This window comes from Pleurodeles waltl, chromosome 9 (genome assembly GCF_031143425.1).
Source record: "Pleurodeles waltl isolate 20211129_DDA chromosome 9, aPleWal1.hap1.20221129, whole genome shotgun sequence".
NCBI classification, from domain to species: domain Eukaryota; kingdom Metazoa; phylum Chordata; class Amphibia; order Caudata; family Salamandridae; genus Pleurodeles; species Pleurodeles waltl.
The window spans coordinates 787,474,329-787,497,909 of NC_090448.1; positions in this window are offsets into that span (position 1 = coordinate 787,474,329).

Sequence of the window (23,581 nt, forward strand, 5' to 3'; positions counted from 1 at the left end):
TGTGGAAATGTCTTGCCATAGGAGGTAGCAAACTATTTGGCAACACTGGTCTTTCTCTTGACACATCCTGCTGTGACCCAACTCTACTGTTCCTTCTTCTTGGACACTTAGGGCCTGATTCTAACTTTGGAGGACAGTGTTAAACCGTCCCAAAAGTGGCGGATATACCACCTACCGTATTACGAGTTCCATAGGATATAATGGACTCGTAATACAGTAGGTGGTATATCCGCCACTTTTGGGACGGTTTAACACCGTCCTCCAAAGTTAGAATCAGGCCCTTACTCTTGAAACCTCTTCACGTCTTCCCATGTATTAACTGTTCTCATCAATAGGTTCTAGTTAGTCTCATCCATTCCCTCATTCATGTATTCCCGTTAAAGGTACAAACATTGTGTGCACAATACATGGCAATTTCATCTGCATACCTATTAGATAATGTCACTTGATCATCTCCAGAATGGTATGCAGTGCACTGAACCACCACAATTTGTTCAGCCAACTGTAATGCATCAGGACATTTTCTCACTTGCTCCCCATTCTGGATTGGAGGTCCAGAGGACATCATGAGCCCCTCTGGGACCATATTTGTCCAAAGTCATGAACAACATTTAAAGCTGTGTTGACTATCGGTAAAAATTGTCACTTTCAATTGATCAGAGGCACAGTACATTCTGGTAACATCAATCAACTCAGCCCCTTCTGCAAAGAGTTCTGCTTGAAGCCGGGATGCTTCAAAAACTTCAGAAAGGGTACACACAGAAGAAGCTGCTCTCAGGTTTCCCTTCCTGTTTCGCAGACATGAACCATCAACATAGAAGACAAAATTAGATTCAGGTAATGGTGCATCTTTTATGTCTGGTCTTGGTTTGGTGCATAGTTAGGTAACATTGGGACAATCATGGCCTACTTCATATTCTTCATTACTTTACTGACCAAGTACAGGTAATAAGGTTGAAAGATTCGAAACACCACAGTCAGATTCTCGGCAGCCAAAATGACCTGTTCACATTTGGTGAGATGGCTGCTTGTCAGATGCTGGGTTCTAGTTCTTGCCAACAACAACTCTGCGGAATGTGGAATGTACACAATTAATGGATGACCCATAACAAGATTTTCATATCTCTCTATAATTGTGCTGACTGCCGCCACCGCTTTAAGGCAACCAGGCAGAGAAATAAGCCACAGGTCTCTTGGCATTCGCTTGTGTTTGTGTAAGCACTGAGAGAGCCCAGCCCTTCCTCTTACTACGGAAAAGTAGAAATTACTTTTTATAATCAGACATTCCCAATGCCAGGGCACAACAGAGACTTTCTCTCAGCTTTAGGAAGGCAACAAGACAGTCGCTATCCCATGGTATCAGATCAGATAAATCCTTGTGTATCAGTTTCTGCAAAGGCTTGGCCACCAGGGAAAAATTGGGTATCCACTGACAACAGTAGCCTACCATTCCCAGAAACATCCTGACTTCTCTTTGTGTGGTTGGCAGACTCATTCTTAAAATGGCTGACATTCTCTCTTGTGACACTTTTCTTGCTCCTTTCTCAATGTGGTATCCAAGGTATTGAACCTCTTTATGGCAATGCTGCAACTTTCCTGGGGATACTTTAGGTCCGTTCTCAGCCAAGTGGTTCAACAATGCAATGGTGTCCTGTCTGCAAGCTTCCTGAGTGTTTGACACCACTATCAGGTCGCCAATATCTTGGAACAGAACTAAGTTACAGGGCATAACCAGAGATTCCAGATTTTTCTTTAGAATTTGGTTGAAGATAAAAGGGCTCTCTGTTAAACTAAATTTCCAATCCAAAATGCAATGGTGTCAAAAAGAAGGCTTGGCATAAATTGATGACAGTGAATCACTCAGCCTCACATCGAATCTGAAAAAATATCACATCTGGATTCGATATCAGGGGGCAACAAAGGACAGCCATGGTATTTACCTTTCGAAGATCCGGCACAAATCTGTATTTACTGCTTGGTTTCTGAATGCCCATAATGGGAGAGTTACATGAACTACCCATTATTGCCTTCAATAATATTTCCTGCTGATTCATGGACTTGATTACAGGAGTTATCCCAGCAATCATTTTAGGGGTCAGATTGTATTAGGGTGTTCTTGGAAATTTAGCATTTGGTTTCACAGAAATTCAGACAGGCTCATGACCTTTAATTGGTCTATTGTCTTTTCTCGAAAAATCTCACTCTTCATATTTATCTAACTTCTTCATATCTGAGGGCAAATCATCAACTGTCAACAGAGTGAGCAAAGTGCAATTTGATCCATTTCTAGTTAGTTTAAAAACAGCATCCTCATCATGTGTCTGGAGCTCAACGCCTGCAGGCATACAAAAGATAACAGAGGTCTATTTGGAAAGCAAATCCCGTCCGAAAAGGTTCACTGGACTGGAATTACATATTAAAAACTTGTGTTTATCCTCGAAGGGCCCTACTGTGACTGAAACTTGGGCAGTTTCCGGAGTCATCATCTGTTTGTTCTCTATGTCTATAGCTTGGATTGTTTTTCCAAAGAGGGGTACGTTTGGGACTTCTACTGTTCTCAGAGTAGAAGGGTATCATCAGTGTCAACCAGAAATGACATGGGACGGCCATCCACCTTGCTATCTATGAATGGCCCGCTCTCGTCTACCTCCAAGGCTGTGCCCAGCACGCAGTCTTCCTGTCCTCTTAGACACTGTAAGGCTGACTGACTGGAGCCATAGCTCTCGTACAGATCAAACAAGGGAAACTGTTGGGAAGGATTGTTGCCTTGAGTCATTCAGAAACCCTGATTTATATTTTGTCAAGGCCCAACAGTATTGTGCTGTGGCCTCGGAGGTTTTGGGACTTGCATCACCAGAGCTTAGGTGCTTTCAAATTCTGACTCCTGGGTCTTTGCACCCTTTCCATCTGTGAGGGATTATTATTCTGAAAAGGCACAGATCCTGCATTTTGGAACTGATTACCTGGATTTAGAGGACATTTTCACTTTCAATAACCCACCTTATTACAGATGTGATAAGGGTTTCATCATTTTAAACTACTGACATCCATTCCTGTATTGGGATCAATAGGGACTTCTCAACCTCTAACCTACATTTGATTTGGTGCTTTCTGATATGCACCCTGCATTGTACCAACATTACTCATAACCAGCTGTATCTGACTTCTTCTCTGAGCTGCCATCATCTGAGCAACTATCAGCTTCTTCTTTAGTTTTTTTCTGTTTCATCTCAATCTCATCCTTACAATACTTAGCCTACCTCAGAATTTCATCAACTGACTTATTCTGCAAACAAATATACTGTTGTTGAATCATCATGCTAATCTCAGATCTCAGTCCTGTCACAAATCTTGACACTATGGGGGTGATTCTAAGTCTGGCGGGCGGCGGAGGCCGCCCGCCAGACTTCCCCCTCCAAAATACCGCTCCGCGGTCGGAAGACCGCTGAGGGTATTCTGGGTTTTGCACTGGGCTGGCGGGCGACCGCCAAAAGGCCGCCCGCCAGCCCAGTGCAAAACTACCTTCCCACGAGGACGCCGGCTCCGAATGGAGCCGGCGGAGTGGGAAGGTGCGACGGGTGCAGTGGCACCCTTCGCGAATTTCACTGTCTGCAATGCAGACAGTGAAATTCTTTGTGGGGCCCTCTTACGGGGGCCCCTGCAGTGCCCATGCCATTGGCATGGGCACTGCAGGGGCCCCCAGGGGCCCCACGACAACCCATACCGCCATCCTGTTCCTGGCGGGCGAACCGCCAGGAACAGGATGGCGGTATGGGCTGTCAGAATCCCCATGGCGGCGCAGCTCGCTGCGCCGCCATGGAGGATTCAAATGGGCAGCGGAAAACCTGCGGGAGACCGCCGGTTTTCCACTTCTGACCGCGGTCAACCCGCCGCGCTCAGAATGCCCAGCGGGGCACCGCCAGCCTGTTGGCGGTGCCCCCGTCATTTTAGCCCTGGCGGTCTTGGACCGCCAGGGTTAGAATGACCCCCAAAATGTCCATGTCTTTAGCTTCCGACGTCTCCATTCCACTGTACTACTAAATGCCTGCAACAATCTCTCATAGTAAGCATAAATTGACTCCTTCGGTTCTTGAGTTGTTCTGTCGGTTTTGACCCAATCAATATCTTGGGGAGGCATCTTTGCTTTAAACAATGCCATGACCTGCTGATACTTTTTCATCACCGATGACGAGGGACATTTTGGTACTAGATTTCTGATCGGTTCTGTCTCATGCCATTAAACAGCTACCTTACATTCTGTCCATAAATCACTCAGAACAACAGTGTCAAATAATGGCCCTCATTACAACCCTGGCCGTCTTGGACCACCAGGGTTGTTGTGGCGGATTTCACCGCCAGCATCCACAGTATTACGACCGCGGCGAAAGCGCCGCGGTCGCACCGCCGGGACCATTGTGGTGGGAAACTGCCGTCCGCCAGGGCAGCGCTGCTAGCAGCGCTCTCCAGGGGATTACGAGTCCCCCTACCGCCAGCCTTTTCCTGGCGGTTTGAACCGCCCGGAAAAGGCTGGCGGAACAGGGGTCGCGGGGCCCCTGGGGTCCCATGCAGCTTTTCACTGTCTGCTGTGCAGACAGTGAAAAGCGTGACGGGTGCAACTGCACCCGTTGCACGGCCGCAACACCGATGGCTCCATTTGGAGCCGGCTCCTGTGTTGCGGCTGAGATCCCCGCTGGGCCAGCGGGCGGAAACCAGGTTTCCGCCCGCCGGCCCAGTGGGGATCTCCTGATGGCTGCGGCGGGAGTGCGGTCGCATTGGCGGCCGCCCGGCGGTCCGATCTTTGCGGGCGGCTTCAGCCGCCCACCAAGGTCATAATGAGGGCCTATGTGTTCAAATCAACCCACACCTTTTCACAAATCACTCAACTTGTCTGTACCATTCTACTGATTTTTTCTCAATTTTGGGGAATCGTTAGTGAATAATGCAAGATCACTTCTTCTCCATGGCCCAAGTACATAACCTCCACCAAGCACTTCTCTGAATGGGAAAGTTGTGACAACCCCCTCTCCTGCTCCCAGAGGTGGATCTCTGGGGATTTCTTTACCTCTTACTTTTTGTCCCATTTAGCCTCCCACTTGTCCAGTACATTTAATTTCCTAATGTTTTGAATTAATTCTCTAATCTGCATTTTCATTCAAGAGATTCTCATATCACTAATGCCCTTTTCATTAAAGCACACTATGCAACTTCTCTGTAAAGACCTTTGTTTTTCCAATCTACTTCACATTTTTGGGCCAATTCTGCTTATTTATCATGAACTTATCCTGTTCGTTTGGTAATATCCCTGCACATAAGTGTAAGTTCATCCTCATGATAAATTTCTAATCGTTCCATTTTAAGATTTCTATTGATCATTTCATGTCATTCCAATTGAGTTTCATTACATCCACCAATCTCTCCATCGGGAAAGATTGAACCATACTCTGACTCACCTCTGTACTCACACTATATCTTAAAGGACTACCCTCATTAAAAGTTTTTACCCAATCATCTATTTTCTTAGCACTGAGAGTTCGAGTCACCACAGGAATCTTAGGCATAGCCTCATTTCCTTGTACACTATTTCCATAATTTAGAGTCTGTTCCCATATAGGGGTTCCAGTACTTTTCTGGTAATCAGCTATAGATGTGTATTCAGAAATATTCAATGTCGAAGCTGCACTCACTGAACATGGGGTACTTTTATGTGTCGGGATGTCACAAATTATTTAGTATTAGGACTAGTGGAAACTCCACTCTGTCTACCAACAGTTTTTGATACAGACAAATTATAAGTGTTCTTTACGGAACATTCAGATTTATACATAGGATCCACCAGGCCAATAGCAACTGGGACAGTGAAAGCATCAACAGTACGCTTGGTAGGGCCAAATGGGGCGCACTCTCTCAAACCCACACTTCTTGGTTAATAAGCTACATTAGGTAAAGTAGCTTCCACAGGACTAGGAGTCACATTAGCTGGGGATGTGGCAAATATGATTTTTCCATTACCATCAGTATCACCATTTCCACCTTCCTCCCTAGCTTTATTATACAGAGATGATGTTCTGACAACAACACATCCAAAAGACTATTTACAGAATCTCTGTTGTCAACTTTACTCATGTCATTTGGTTCTTTTTGTTTCTTCTCTTTCAGTTTTTTAGTCATTTTTGTTTCCTTTTCCCACCTCTTCCGCTCTGCATCCCACTTAGCGTCTCAATAGGTATACTGTATATAGCTTTCTGTGATCTACCCTGATATTTCTCTCTCTCTAGCATAAGCAGCATGTTCCTAAGCATTAAGTGCTTCATATTGTGCGGGTGTAGGAGGAGGTTTCATCTCATACAAAACCCTCTTCAAATTTTCAATAATTCTTACATCGAATGTGCCATAACATGGAAATCTCAATGGACCTTCCTTTTCTGTGAACTTGTGCCGTTGACCATTTCAAACACATATATGAAGCCGTACGTTATGCGCCATGTAGTGTCCTGGGGTATCTTCAGGAGGTGCCTCTTCTCCCTATCTGCTAGTAATCTAAACATTTCCCCCAAACAAATCTCGCATAACTTTAAAACATTTCCTTTTTCCGAATTAAATGTTGACAATCACCACAAGAATCTTTCAGTTCAAGACGCTGTTTCCACAATTCCTTGCTCCAAAATGACAACTAATCAGAGCATGATTCTTTATGAAGCTTTCAACCAATAGCAGTGCAGCACCACACCAGCTGACCTACACCAGCACGGCACACTATGACATAATTTTCGCTCCTCACATCAATCCCCCCTCCTTTACAATCTGCATGCATTCTCTTGTCTCAACATTGCACACATCTAATAAACACAGTACAATTATCTTTGTCTGCTCCCCTAAAGTATCAACAGTTTTCAATCACACAAGAAATTCTTAAAACCCTTCAAATAAAACTGCGACCTGTGTGGTATCATCCAGATCAGTACAGATTGATTCTGCGCATTAAGATCACTATACCTATTGTCTCACATTCACACAAAGATAAGTCCCTGTCTCAAGTGGACGATTGATGAGTTCTCACAAAGAACACAACTACTTAGCAGACAATTTAATTAGGTGTCTTCTGCACCTTTTAATACTATCCTGGGATTATAGCCTACGTCAAATCCGATACCCTCTTCAACTTTACAAATCACCACACTCACACAACATACAAAACATCTCTGCAAGACACCAACCTATCTCACTACCACTGCAAGCTAGACATGAACTGCCACAATTTACAGCCCAATTAATACTCACACCGCCACTGCCAATATGACTCTCCTTCAAGTTTCCGCAACTTCACCAATCTTCCAAGGTCTAGGCATGGGCACTAGGGATTGAACTCTGGGGACTAACCAATCTAGAATATGGTTCCAGTACTCCTCACTTCAGAAAGAGAACCATCCTTGTCGCTATAATCTGTTCCAGCATCTGGCACTATTGCTGATTTCTTGGGCTTGATTAATCTTTTTCTAAGTTCTGAGGGGTGAAGAGAACCACAAGAAACTATTCAACTTAAAATTACAGTGTAACCCATTTGGTAACACATTGAATCTCAAAGGCAAAATTAAAATTCAAAAGATTTATCACAAATTCAAAGCCAAACTTATGTAAATGAGTCTCAATAACATGCTATACAAATACAAGATTACTGTTGGTGAGCTAAAGAGTCGGACAAAATTGAAACTCACCAGCATTAAACAGACCACGTCTTCACTAGCAACAATACAGAAAATAAGGAATAACACCTGATGCTCCAAGTTCAAGCTTTAATTCTCCTGCCTAACCCATGAACCTATTTTTACAAAACAAATTTAGTAAGCTACAAGAAAGCCTAAAATGGTCAAGCTTGAAATATTAGAAAAAAAGGGAAGTGTCAGCACTGCAGAAACCTCAATAGACGTTTCAGCAAGAGAGATGTGTGTAGCATAAAGCCACATCAGCCATGCAAAAAGGAAACAGAGGTCGGAACCTCTCTAAGTTTCTAAAGGTCCAAAGGGCAAGAAGGGTCTCAGCCTCTAACTATCTGAAACACTCTTATCCCCCCAAACTTGTTGACGTCACTCCCAGTAATTTGTGCGTGCACAGTAGTGAATGGTATCCTTTAATTAGGCTTTCATCTCTTGGTTCAGCAATCAGGGCAACCTTGGATCTTTCTCGTCTACAGGAATCTGGAGAGGAGTTCTCCTTCACAACTCCGCAGTAATACCCCTGTCTTTAGCAACATGTTTTCTCATACCCCTTATCTATAACTAACAGTAAACTTTCTATTAAAAGAAGGCTTCTGTGAATGTACCTGCAAGCAAAGCAACACACAGCAAAACAAACTCTCACGTTGAAGGTTAAAAACAAATAGAGCATTTTCAGGCCTCATCTCAAACTAACGTAGCGTAAAACTTAATGCACATTCAAATACATTGTTAAATGTGTATTTTATATGTGGAAAATAAAAGAAGAACAATTATGAAAATGTCAGTTAACTAAGGAATCATAATATTCATTCATGGAATAATACTGCATACAAGTAATTTGTATATGATCATTCTACATTTCTACTTGTAAATGCATTTCATTTCATGACTCAAGTTTCTTTGTTTACATGACTACATCAAAAGACACATTATATATGTTGTCAAGTGCATTTCAGTTCCCCTTCTGGAACGCATAATGGCCCAGCCAAGTTATGCTCTCTCATGTACATTTGCTGACTTATTCGACACTCACGACAGAGAGCTCTGAAGCCCCTCAAGTCATATATTGTAGAGCTGCTCCTCATTTTCCCAGCTCCGCATTTGCCCAGAACAGCACAGCTCTCCTTCACTTGTCAAAGACAGCTGAGATGGCTGTCACATTTGGCAGATCAGTCACTTGCTCTGCTGGCTGATACCGGCTCGGTGTGGACAGAAAAGCAGTCCCGCTCATGCATCAGGCAGCAGAGCTTCCTCTCAATTGTCACCAATAGCAAAGCTATCACTGGATAGGTGCCAACCCATGGATATCATTTTGGGGTCACCAGGGAATGCAGCTGTGACCCCCGACTTGCCCCTTGCGACCCCTAGTACTGCCTTTGCGACCCTTGACCTCAGATGTGGCAAAATCAGTGCCTGTAACACAGGGGCTATTCAATAGATGTCAGACGGGGCTCCATTTTCCTGGTTTATGTCAATTATTTTTTCTACACAAGTAGTGAATTAAGTTATTCATTTTTTTTTAAACAAAAAAGAAAGTGCAATTAGTTGGAATATGTCCCTATCTGAAAGCTGAGGTAAGTACAATTATTTTAAATGTGTATTACGTGTGTGGATGCAGGTGAGTGTGTTTATGTGAAAGAGAATGTGTGAATGTGTATGTGTAAGCATGTGTGTGTGACTAGAAGTAAAGGTCCAATGGCCTGTGATGCCAATTATGCTTCCGCTGGCATTTCGGTGAATTGAGGTCCATGTGCCTACCTGGCTAATTATCTGTCTACCAGTCTCTTCCGTCTTTGGATAAGAGAACTAGGGAGTTAAAAACCAGGGTACAGGAGGTCTTTGGGAAAGAAAACCTACAAGAGGACTCTGGTGGAGGAAGAGAACGTCAGAGACAATTTTTCTTGGACAGGAAATACTAAAAGATACATATTCAGGGACACAAAGACAGAGGGACTCACACAAATGAGTGGCCATTTATTTTCCGCCTTCTTGAATCCATGGTGGACTGCACAGTGGTGAAGGTTTTCTTGACCTCCTCCTATTTCCTCAGATGGACTTTAAGGATACACTGTATAATATAGGGTGTTATATAACACATATAGAGACTAGGATGTGGGCCCAACAGTGTCCTGACCAGTGTGTCTTACTACTTAAACACAATTGAGATACTTTAACATATTAATGCATGTTAGAAATGGGGTCTCTAGTTGGCAGTCGGTTTGCATCCTGTCCAAGTAGGGACCCTCACTCTAGTCAGGATAAGGGAGATACCCGCTCAGATAACCCCAGCTCAACCCCTTGGTAGCTTGGCACAAGCAGTCCAGCTTATCTCAGAAGCAATGTGTAAAGCATTTGCACATAACACACAGTAATAATTGAAAACACTACAAACGGACACCACACCAGTTTCAGAAAAATAGCCAATATTTATCCATATAAAACAAGACCAAATACATTAAAAATCCAACATACAGTAATAAAAATATGAATTCTGCAAGACTTATTCCAAAATACAGTTCCTGGAAGTCGATAGCTCCACCTGGGGCTATCACGGCATCGTGATCAGCAAAACCAACAGTTCAGGCCGCGGCGTTGTGGACCAGCTGCAGCGTTGCCGGCCAGCTACGGTGTCGGGAAGACCCACAAACAGTACCTTGGATTTGAAGGGCGTCGTGATCCTCGCGGTGAGCTCCAGAGAGCATCGTCGCTGACGTTGAGGTGTCGGTTCCGGAGTCGGTGCAGGAGTTATCGGGTCCTTAAGGTCACACAGCTTACGGGTCGAACCCCAGGCTGATGAAGTCAGGTGCGCTAGCATGGATGGCGTCGGGGCTGCGGTGCGAAGCGGGACGATGCGATGTGCTGTGCCCACAGATCACGGTGCAGACAGAGGCTCGGTGTCGGCGTCCAGCGGCGTCGGTGAGCCCAGGGCTGCAGTGTGAAGTGGGGCGGTGCGACGTGCGGTGTCCACAGGTCACAGTGCAGGCAGCGGCGGCGGCGTTGCTGAAGCGTTGTCATCGGTGGGCCCAAGCCAGTGGTGCAGGACGGGACAGTGCTTCGTGACCCTCATGAGCGGTGTCCACAGGCCTCGATGCAGGCAGGATGCGTGGTAACGACATAGGAGTCGATGGTTCTGGCGTAGGTGGACCAGGGCTGCAGTGCGGGAAGGTGGTTTGTGTACCTCACAAGCAGTGCCCACAGGCCACAGTGCAGGCCGCGGCACCAGTGTCAGCAGGAGCGTCGTCGTCAGGGATGCCCAGGCTGCGGTGTGAGCAGGCGATGCCAGAGTGCGTGGCCCACAAGTTGCGGTGCTAGCAGCGGCTAGGTGAAGTCGTCCGATGACAGCGTCGGGGAGACCAGGGTCGCAGTGCGAAGCGGGCAATGCGACTCCGTGTGGCATTGGCAGGTCACGGTGCAGGTCAGCAGCGTTGTTGGCGGCGTCACAGTGGTTTCTACTCTGGAACAGCACAAAACACACAGTTCCCAGTGCTGCAGGTCGAGGAAACTGAAGTATTTGGTGCCCCTGAGACTTCCAACAGGAGGCAAGCTCTACCCCAAGCCCCTGGGGCAATTTTCTCTAGCAGGACACACATCAAAGTTCACCCTTTGCACTCTTTTCAGGCATAAGCAGAAACTGCAGGCCAGTCCAGCAAAGCAGCACAGCAAAGGGACAGTACTCCTCCTTCAGCTCTTCTCCTGGGCAGAGGTTCCTCTTGATTCCAGAAAGATTCTAAAAGTCTGGGGTTTTGGGTCTTCTTCTTATACCCAGTCCTGCCTTTGAAGTTGGCAAACTTCAAAGCAAAGTCTCAAGTGTTTGCAAGATCCTTCCTTGTCCAGGCCAGGCCCCAGACACACACCACGGGATCAGAGACTGCATTGTGTGAGGGCAGACACACTCCTTTCAGGTGTGAATGACCACTCCTCCCTCCTCTGTAGCTCAGATGGCTCATCAGGATATGCAGGCTACAACCCACTCCCTTTTGAGTCAATGTCTAGAGAGGTACAAAACAGCCCAACTGTCAAACTGAGACAGACAGATAATCCACAAACAGGCAGAGTCACAGAATGGTATAAGCAAGAAAATGCCTACTTTCTAAAAGTGGTATTTTCAAACAGACAATTTAAAAACCAACTTCACTAAAAGATTTATTTTTAAATTGTGAGTTCAGAGACCCTAAACTCTACATTTCTATCTGCTCTCAAAGGAATCTGCGCTTTCAGGATATTTAAAGGAAGTCCCCATGTTAACCTATGAGAGAGATAGGCCTTACACCGTGAAAACCGAATTTGGCAGTATTTCACTGTTAGAACATATAAAACACACTGGTATATGTCCTACCTTAAACATACACTGCACCCTGCCCATGGGGCTACCTACGGCCTACCTTAGGGGTGCCTTACATGAAGTAAAAGGGAAGGTTTAGGCCTGACGAGTGGGTACACTTGCCAAGTCAAATTGGCAGTTAAAAACTGCACACAGACACTGCAGTGGCCGGTCTGAGCCATTTTTACAGGTCTACTAATGTGGGTGGCACAACCAGTGCTGCAGGCCCACTAGTAGCATTTGATTTACAGGCCCTGGGCACCTCTAATGCACTTTACTGGGGACTTACCAGTAAATCAAATATGCCAATCATGGGTAAACCAATCAACAGTACACTTTACACAGACAGCATATGTACTTTAGCACTGGTTAGCAGTGGTAAAGTGCCCAGAGTCCTAAAGCCAACTAAAAGAGGTCAGAAAAAATAGGAGGAAGGAGGCAAAAAGACTGGGGATGACCCTGCAAAAAGGGCCATTTCAACAATGCATCAATCACATGATCTATATTAGGACTAAAGTTGGATTTTAAGGAAGCACAGTATGATTTATCACATAACTCTGAAAAAGATCTTATGAGAGGAAAGAAACACACTCAGTGCTTAATTGCCAGCACTGGCACTTGACAGCTGGCACATGGTGGCGCTGTTTTTTTTGTAATTTAAAGATGACCAGGACAACAGTTGTTTACTAGTTGAATATACATGTAAACAACTAATACTTCCTCAAGCAGTGTGAATTGTCGCACTTGTAGCAGTGTGATGGTTAGGAGTTGTGTAGGTACTGCCTTTGGCAGTACTGACAGTGACAATATGTAGTGCAAGCAGCGGTGGCCTCCTGGCGAGGGCCTTTGCACTTATGTTTTTTACAAATTTTGCCCTGAACACACTGGCTGGCATTTATGTTTTTCTGGAATAGCAAAATAAAGGACTTATTGATAGACTGGATTTGTATGTCTTCTTTGGAAAACGTCAGGCAACAGTGGCGGGTTGAGCCCAAGAACCACAACAACTGTGCAAGATAAGAACAAACCGGTTCCAACTACAACGGTAGTGGGAAACAAGAAACCAGGGTAACTTGCATGCACTATAGTGTAGTTCATACATAATACATATTGTATGAGAAAAAAATAGAGCCACAAATATTGCCCTACAATGACAGGCACCCAACACCCTTCTCATTCTTAGGTCACAAGACCAATTGTCCCTAATAAGGTTGGGTTGATGGTCTCATGAACTCTACCCAACTGGAAACTACCATGGAGAGACAACCCCCTCCAAACTTGGCGCCTTAGTTAAGCTGGAAGCTTAAAAGACCCATTCCTTATTTACAGAACTGATCCACAAGAATAACCCACATCCACCAACTTACGCACCCACCCCAATATGGTGTAGGAAAATCTTGCCAGTGGAGAATCTTCCCTAAATTAATCACAATCACAGACTAATGTCTGCACAAAGCACCATGAGACCAAGTAATTGGGGAACATTGCATTGTACAAGCACCCAGTAAATACTAGGTAACATGACATAACATATGAAATCCCTCACAGCCAATGGCAGCATTGCAAAAGAAACAAGCATTTGCAATGCAATGGGTCTCACATTTGCTTACGTCAGAGCTATTGGCGTTGTAAATTCATAACTGGACTTTTCCTGCCACATAAATTGATCAACTCTGCTGCATCATTTGGTCTTTTCCTGCCACATAATTCCAGTGGCACTTCATATAACTAAAGCACTTCCATTTACCTTCTTCCTCTATCTGCAGCCAAAAATTAAAATGTTGCCATTTAGCATCCTAATTTAAATCTGCCATGTTAATTCGAAAAGAATACCATGTTCACTACTCCACCATCAGAGTTGCTGGCTGGCTAGCACATTTCCCAAAACAAGACAGCCATGGAGGAGTAACAAGAGAAATAAACTATAAACTAGAAGGATTACCCAAACATATCAAGAGTGTTCAAACAGTCATAGTGCCGTAAGGATGTTAAGTTGGCCTGAATCATGGTCATAACTGATATAAGGAGAGACTAATAAAACATATACAATTATCATATAAACCCAATAAAAACCTGTATCAGAAATAAGCATTTGGCATTAGACTGTAATGCTCAGGCCAGCCCCTAGAGGACACCACAATTAAACTATCATTTTTAAGAAACAAAGTCATGTAAACATATAATTAGTCCCTGCAGGGCATGACCACATGAAAATAGAATGACACAAAGTAATGTAGCACAACTATATATTTAGCCCCCAGAGGGCATAATGCCTTACACATTTTCAGGCCTAGCAGGGCTACTGTAATACTAAGGCCCTTAAAACACAAACTACTCCAAGCTGTAAAACAAAACTTCCCAGCCATAAGGGAGCTTAAATAGGGACTGAATTCTGAGCAGGGTTATTATTTTGGTGTTCCACACTAATTTAGTATGGCGACCCAGTGATGATCTAGACAGAAAGAGTGTGTCATGCTGAAAGTTTTGTTGGTGGTCCCGTTGTGCTAGGACCACCACAGGCTGAGCTATGAGCAAAATGGTTTTGTACAAGTTATGTCCTGCAAAGCAAAATGGGATGAGTTTCCCAAGTATAGTGAATATTGTAGTATCAGCTCTCCCACTATGCTAGCAGAGCCGCTTTTGCTTTGAGGATTTCTGTTTTACGTATAGCATTTACCAATTTCAAGTGTTTTAGGGGAGAGCCACCAGATTAAAAAACAGTGTGAACAATGTGACCAACTTTCCAATAGCGCTGATCGAGTTCACGCTGTTGTGCCTGTTTGCGCTGTTTGGGCCATGGCCGCCATGCGGCACGAAGGGTAGTGACAAAAGAAAACAAGTAGTTTGCCCACGATGAAGTATATCAGCAATCGTGCAATAATCCATGCAGTAAACCATGTAACAGGGGCAGTATGCCAGGAGTGACAAAAACATCCTCAAGGCGGGACAAACGTAAAGCATTTACCAATAACATCAAGTGATTCTTGAAAGGCAAGCCCATGAACAAGTGAAATTGATGGGTGTGACATGGGCATGGTTAAAAGTCCACAATACAACAGGTCAAAGCGCTTGCGTGCTCAACCTAAAAAGGAGGGCAAAGAAAGAAAATATAACGCATCCTTACACCTACCCCTGTACACCTTGCAGGATCATCGGCTCTCAGGTTTGTGAATAATTTTTCATTCATTATGCCTAACACCAACAGGTAGTCAATAAAGCAATAAATCCCCCAAGGCATATAGGCCTCTGGAAATATGGAGGGAACAAAAAAAGATGGGAGTTAATAGGATGAGGAGGGAGCAAATGGGACAAAGGGTGGCAGAGGGGTTGAGGAACAGGAAAAAACAGAGGACACAGGAAGCAAAAAGGGGAGAGGCCCAATACAGCATAACAAAAACCCTTTCCCACAACAGCACTTAAATCCCCTTTTCCCGAGTCCACGTCACATCTACCTGCTCAGTGTCAGTAGGAGGAGACTCTGGGCCTGATTTAGAGTTTGCCAGACTGATTCCTTCATCACAAACATAAAGTTATCCTGGCCATCTTATTACAAGTGCATTCTATCCTATGACACTTGCAACAAGATGGGTGAGACATCTGTCAAGTTTATTCTGGAGCAATCCTTGGCCAAACTTCAAATAAGGTCTTTTGTCATTTCAGCACCACCGTTAGAACTCTCCAAAATGCTTTGTGCTGCAAAAAGCAAATTCATTAACCGTAAGACACTTTCAACTTTGCAGGATTCACCAAGCCAGCAGTGGGACCCACAGCCACAAACACTGAACACAGTGGCTGCATTTGTTTGCTCCTGAATTACGTTTGTGCACAATCTGTCACTCACTTAAAAAAAAATTCTGAATGGCTGCATATTTTCAAGCTGGCCATACGTGGCTTGAAGGGAAACAACTTTCAACAAAGACACAGTCAGCCACAAAAAGGACAGGGAGGCGCTACATCTTCCCAAGTGCTGCCACTTGTGCTGCTAGATTCAGACTTTATATGATTGCTTCAATTTGTTTTAATGACACATATGTCAGTGATCCCTATGAGCTAAGGAACTTAGGAGGATTATGATGAAGTTATCATAACAAATATCTAGCTTCTTCAACTCTATAATGTGTTTTTAACCCTGCCTGGAACTCGACTCACCTCTGATTATATCTGTCCCAAATCTCGCAATTTGCCCACCTAGCACTCTGAAGGTGTCAGAGAGGGAGCAATCCTGATGATGAAGCATGCCACCTAGTGTAAGTGAGGAGCTGCTACCTTTTTGACAATTCTCTCCCTTTAATAATAATATGTTTGTCATTGCAGGGATCACTGACCAATGTTTCATTTCAAGTAACTGAAGCAAGTACACAAGCTCGTACTCTAGGAGTATAATTTGTAGCTCATAGCGAGGCATACAACCTACCAGTTCCTTTTGTGGTTTATGTATTGAATATGGGATTATGTATTGAATATGGAGGCAGTAAAGAGTTTTGCTCTTTAAACATCCACTCATTCCTCCTGTTTTGTTTGCATCAGCAAAGATGCTATGCATTGCGTCAGTGATCGGTCTCTCTAAGAGTGCATAGGAAAATCCAAAATGTAATTACTTTGTGTACTCTTAGCATTTATTTTAAAATGCATTCATCTTGCTTTTGTGTATCACCACAGAACGTAAACTTTCCACGCAATCCAACCGCCTCTCCAGTTCCCACATTTTATTGTCCAATGATTTTATCAACTTCTTGAATCAATGCTGGACTCTTCCGTGGTCAATTTTTTCTTGGCTCTCTCCTGTTTCATCAGAATGGAATATAAGGATGCACCATAAAATATAGGATGTCATATTACACGTATTAAGACTAACTGGGCCCAAAGAGTCCTGGCCAGTGTGTACTACTATTTATACCTATTGAAGCGCAAATTTTAGTCATGCTTTAGTGGCATAGAAGTCAGCACTAGGTGCCTTTATACCTGCATTTAAAGGTTTAACTTATACAATTGCACTAACATGTATTTTAAAAGTGTACACATTTTAATTACTGGTGGACATTGTGCCTACCATGGTGGACATTGTGCCTACCATAACTGATAAAATGCTAACATGATTGAATAATGTTGAAATATATTAATCATTAGAATAAATTATTATGAGTAGAAATGAATAGCTTGTATGATGATTTATGGTTTATTAGCTTAAAGTTACATGTTTGCAGAAAATAAATGCACATCTCTGTCATATTTAGTGTAATGCCTTAACAAATATTGCAATTAATATTAAAATGCATATTTTATGATATATTATTAATGATTAATTCATAAGTATGCATATTATGAGTATTTTATTAATGGCAATATTAATGCATTTAATTTCTTGTGTTAGCATAACTAGGCCTGAAGTTTTGAATTGCAGCAAAATGAAATGTTGAGTCATCTTCTTTTTCTCTTACTTGAATTTTTCCATTAAGATATGTCACATGAATATTAAAGAGTCCTATTGTATTATGTGTAAGTTTTCCCCCACTGACCTTGAACATGGTACATAAAGAGCTTGAGATTTGGATTTAAGACAGACCCTGCATCCGGTTCATGAGATTCATTGGAACTATCATGATCTATGGGAAGATGTTGGAATGTGTCACATATTGTACAGAGTTGCTAATTATTGCTGGTATCACACTGAAGGAGATATGACATTACCCAGACCAGGCAATCTTCATTGCTGTCGCAAAATTAATTTTGTGTTTTAATTTTCATTCAATATTGTTCTTTTCGCATAATATAGACTCATCAGATTGACCAAACAAATTGGTTTGTGTGTTTTAGATCAGGGACACACATTCTAAGTTTCAGTCAGTCCTCTCTTGATTCTTGCCCAGTGACATTGTCCACTTTGAATTGTCAACTTGTCCCCTTGGTTTTTTCCTGTTTCCCATGTGCAGCCCGTGTTCTGCACTTTCCCCGATGATGCTTCCAATGAACTTTCCTTGTTTTGTAGATAAACCTGAATTGTGTGCTGATCCCAAGAGAGGTATATTCAAATGCAACGCAAATTGTCGCTTTACCTTGTATTTTGTTTTATTTAGAGTTAGCATGTTGACACCAGCCTATTTTTATAGCTAGATTTAGTCTGAGACAGATGAAATTTCCAAATTTTATTTGTCTTCCTTTTCTTTTGTTTTGGCCACAGTTGTTAGCCTGCTAATTTGTGATAGAAGTAGGTTGTCCTACACCTTGTCCATCTAATTTCATATATTGATGTGTGATATTGGCTTGGCTAATTTCATCAACAATGATTTGAAATCTGCTTCTGTTGCACACATTGTTTCTTTGATGGTACATGCAATTCTTTTGGAATGCTTAGTGGTGCTGATGTTGCGCAGATTAAATTTGTTTAGTAGATTTGGTTAGACTATGGTTTTCCTTTATTTGTACAGCTTAACCGCTTCTATGCCTTGGGCGAGATGATCTCGTCCAAGGCTACAGTTCCCCTGTGCCTTGGACGAGATCATCTCGTCCATGGCACAGGGGAACTTGGGGGAGCGCTAGCGCGCCCCCCATGCACCCCCCTCCCCTCCAAGGCGGGGATGGAAGGGGAAGACCTTCCCCTTCCACCCCCGCCCCCCCCACGGCAATCCGATGACGTCAGCGCGCGCACAGCGCGCTGATGTCATCTAGTGTTGCCGGGCGCGCTGGAAGCCATTTGCTTCCAGCGCGTCTTCGGGAAAGGACCTAAAAGGTGAGTCCTTTCCGTTTTTGGGGGGCGGGGGGTGGTGAAAACAGACACGGGGGAAAGGAAAGGGTTTTTCCTTTCCCCCTGTGCCTGTTTTCACTAGACCCCAGGGATTTTTTGTGATAGGTTTATTTTGGGGGCGACCCCTTGGGCAAGGGTCGCCCCCCTGGGGGGCAAATTTTTCAGTATTTCGCCCCCCCTGGGGGCAGATCTGCCGATTTTTTGGCGGATCTGCCCCTAGGGGGGGGCGAAAACCACTAGACACCAGGGATTTTTATTATTTGTTTGTATTTTGGGGGCGACCCCTTGGGCAAGGGCCCCCCCCCCCGGGGCAATTTTTTTTTTTCCGCCCCCCCCCCCGGGGGCAGATCCGCCAATTTTTCGGTGGATCTGCCCCCGGGGGGGGGGGGGGGCGGAAACCACTAGACACCAGGGATGTTATTTTTTGTGTGTATTTTGGGAGCGACCCCTTGGGCAAGGGTCGCCCCCCCGGGGCAATTGTTTTTTGTATTTCGCCCCCCCCTGGGGGCAGATTCTCCGTTTTTTCGGCAGATCTGTCCCCGGTGGGGGGGGGGGGGGGTGAAAACCACTAGACACCAGGGATTTTGTTTTTATTGTTTATTTTGGGGGCAAGCCCTTGGGCAAGGGTCTCTCCCCTGGGGAGCTTTTTTTTTTTCTGTTTCGGCCCCCCCGATGGCAGACCAGCCATTTTTTGGACGATCTGGCCCCCGGGGGGGGGGTGGAAGCACACTAGGCGCCAGGGATTGTGTGTGTGTGTGTGTGGTGTGTGTTTGGGGGCCCCCCTTGGGCAACGGTCACCCCCCTAAGGTGGGGAAAGTTCGTATTGGCCATCTCTGCCCCTATTTTTGTAGGCCCATCAGCCCCCAAGGAGGGCAGAAACCACCAATACGGCAGGGATTTTTTTGTTTTGTTTTGTGTTGTGCTGGGGGTGCCCCCTTTGGGAAGGGGGCACAGAGGTGTTGCCCATTTCTGCCCCCAATTTTTTTACGCCCATCTACCCCGAGGGGGGCAGGATCCACTTAGGTACCAGGGACAACTTCTAAGTTCTTGGTGGTGTCTTGGTGGTGGGGTGTTTGTCAACTGGCAAAGTATTTGTATTTGTGATTATAACAATTTATTTCTTCTTTTTCTTCTAGTTCAACGCTTTTGCTTCCTTTGCTGTGGATCTTTGCGGTTTTGGCAGTAGTTGTCCTGCGGTTTGCATAGTTGCATGTTTTAGGTAAGTGAAAGCAATTTACTCCAAAGAAGTATTGTTGACATGCATGAATGACATGTTTGTAGGTGGTGTACTAAATGCAGTATTGTGTGTTTGACATTGTCCTTAGATTTGAGCACAGTGATGTTTGTGTTGTCATATGTCTAATTTGCTTTTTTCTTTTTTCCTTTTAGTGGGATATCATTGGTGATTGCTGTGTCTGTGCAGAGTAGTTGCTTGGTGAGTAGCTATTTCAGGCAACTGAGTGGTATAGTTTTTTGTAATACATAACTCTTTGTGATAAAGCTACACTTTGTTTATTACTTATTTTAGTGCTAGTTGTTGTTGGCAATCCATTTGTTGTTAGGATCATGGCTAGCCGCAAAGTGACCGCTCAGCAGGTTGTTCGCATGCTCTTTGAGTCGTCTTCAGACCATGATTACGACACTGACTCTGCATCTGAGGCAGAGGAGGAAGCAGGAGATTCTGGAAGTGAGTTTTCTGTCCAAGAGTATTCTTGTGATGAGGAAGCTACTCTCAGTGCAGATGAGGGGCCTGTGTTAGAGGAGGACATTGATGTGCCAAGAGTGCAGCAGCCTGGGGCTGAAGGGTTTCCCATTAGAAGACCTGACACCTGGATTGCCCCAAACATGGAGCAGCCACAGTTACCTGCATTTACTGGTCTCCCAGGGTGTAGAGTTAATACGGAAAACTTTTTGCCTGTCCATTTCTTTCACTTGTTTATGGACGATGTATTTTTGGAAGAGATTGTGGAGCAGACAAATGTGTATGCAGAGCAATATTTGCGGGACAACGCTGCCAGACTTAAGCCTCAGTCTAGAGCTACTCATTGGGTTCCCACATATCTGGAAGAGATGAAAAGGTTTTTAGGGTTGTCTTTTTTGATGGGGTTGATCAGGAAGCCGTCACTGGCTTCTTATTGGTCTACTAGTCCCTTGATGGCAACTGCTATATTTCCTGCAACTTTGACACGTAATCGGTATTTGCTTCTTCTTCGTATGCTGCATTTTGTAGACAATGCTTTAGCCTTGCCACGAGATCACCCTGATTGCGACAGCCTTTTTAAGATTAGGCCTGTCCTTGATCATTTTGTGGATCGGTATTCAGAGGTCTATGTTCCAGGCAAAGAGATAAGTGTGGACGAGTCTTTGGTCCTTTTCAAGGGGCGTTTAGTTTTTAAGCAGTACATTCCTAGTAAGAGGGCACAGTATGGGATTAAATTGTATCTGCTGTCAGAAAGCAGTACAGGATATGTGTATAATTTCCGGGTCTACACTGGTAGGGATTCCAGTATTGACCCTCCTGGTTGTCCGGCCACTTTTGGAGTTAGCGAAAAAATTGTGTGGGAACTTGCTAGACGGCTGTTTAACAAAGGTCACCATTTGTACGTAGATAATTTCTACACTGGAGTGCAGTTGTTCAAGGAGTTGTTTAGGGTGGACACTGTTGCTTGTGGCACGATCCGTTCTAACCGGAAAGGCTATCCAAGGGAGCTTGTCTGTAAAAAACTTGAGAGGGGACAGTGCAGTGCCTTGCGGAATAATGAGCTGTAGCTCTGAAATTTTCAGACAGGAGGGATGTGTACATGCTATCGACCATCCATGATGAGAGTACTTCCCCTGTGGCGGTTTGGGGTCAGGTTGCGGAAGTGCGCAAACCTGCGTGCATTTTGGACTACAATAGGCACATGGGTGGTGTTGATAGAGTAGATCAGAGGTTGGGACCTTACACTGCTCTTCGTAAGTCTTATATGTGGTATAAAAAGTTGGCCCTACATTATTTCATTTGGCAACTTTTAATGCCTTCATTGTATACAAGGATTGTTCACCTGAGTCAAGGATGACATTTGTTAAATTTCAGGAGTCGGTGATAGAAAGCCTTATTGTGGTGGAACCGGCAAGAGTTCCTAGAGTAGAAGTGGTGGAGGATGTGGCTAGATTGAAAGATCGGCACTTTCCAGATCACATTCCTCCCACTCCCAAAAAAGACATGCCCACAAAGAAATGTAGAGTATGTGCCCGGAGATTAATCCGGAGGGAGAGCCGGATGTACTGCCCCGAATGCCCTTCAAAGCCTGGGCTGTGTGTGCCCGGCTGTTACAGCAGTTAACATACCAAAAAAAAAATCTGGGAAATACCGTGAGCGTAAGCTGTCTGTTTTATATTTTCATATGTTTCACGGTTGGCATCTCTGTCATGTATTTAGTTAGAGCTTTTGTGTTTGTGGTTTAGTGCTTATTTTATAATTAGTGGTTTCTTTGTTGTTTATAAACAAAAAAAGTGATGGTGGTGTGCTTGGGGTGGCGCTTGGCTGGCGGTGTGCGTGGGGTGGTGCTTGGCAGGCAGTGTGTGTGGGGTGGCGCTTGGCTGGCGGTGTGCGTGGGGTGGCGCTTGGCTGGCGGTGTGCTTGGGGTGGCGCTTGGCTGGCGGTGTGCTTAGGGTGGCGCTTGGCTGGCGGTGTGCTTGGGGTGGCGCTTGGCTGGTGGTGTGCTTGGGGTGGCGCTTGGCTGGCGGTGTGCTTGGGGTGGCGCTTGGCTGGCGGTGTGCTTGGGGTGGTGCTTGGCTGGCGGTGTGCGTGGGGTGGCGCTTGGCTGGCAGTGTGCGTGGGGTGGCGCTTGGCTGGCGGTGTGCGTGGGGTGGCGCTTGGCTGGCGGTGTGCTTGGGGTGGCGCTTGGCTGGCAGTGTGCGTGGGGTGGCGCTTGGCTGGCAGTGTGCTTGGGGTGGCACTTGGCTGGCGGTGTGCGTGGGGTGGCTCTTGGCTGGCGGTGCCAGCCAAACGGCAGTCCACACTCCCATCAGCTGGTGTGATTCTTGTATCAGGCATGTGAGCGTATGTAAGTGATGGGCCCTTGAGTGGCGCGGTCTGTCGATGTGAGTGTTGTAATGTGCTGGGCCCGTGGCTGGAGGTGTGAATGGTCTTGTGCGTGTCATGTATGAAAGATGTGTGAATGGACTGTAAAGCGGTTGGTGCCTTGTCGCGGCTTTACAGCTCACGAGCTGTGAGTCATTGGTTCAGTTTTTTGCCTTTCAGTTATTAGCAGTGCATTTCATTTTTGTGAAATCTCTTGTTAATAAAATTTGATCCACTGACCCATCACTCACCCTCGTGCCAAATCCAACCAGTATGTGTGGTAAAAATGACAAAACCTGCTCCGCTGTAATCAGGCGTCGCAGCACACCTGTGACACGCTAGGTGCCTCGGGTGGGACCCCGATGATGAAGCATGCCACGAACTTGGTTGGTGGGTGCGGGGTCATCTTCACATAACCTAAGTGTGTTTCTTTTCACAATTTTAGTGTTTGGCACATCACGGACGTATGTGCACACATCAATATGATATATTACAAAAATACCTGTTTTGGGGGGGGAGGGCCCACCTATGTTTTTGGTCCTGGGTGCGGCCTTCATCTAGGGAAACCTACAAAACCCAGACATTTCTTTTAAACTAGACACCCCAAGGAGTCCAGGGAGGTGTGGCTTGCGTGGCTCCCCCAACATTTTCTTACACAGACTCCTCTGTAAACCTCAAAATTTGCATAAAAAAGTATATTTTCCTGACTTTTCTTAGTAGGATCACCGCTCCAGCACAAA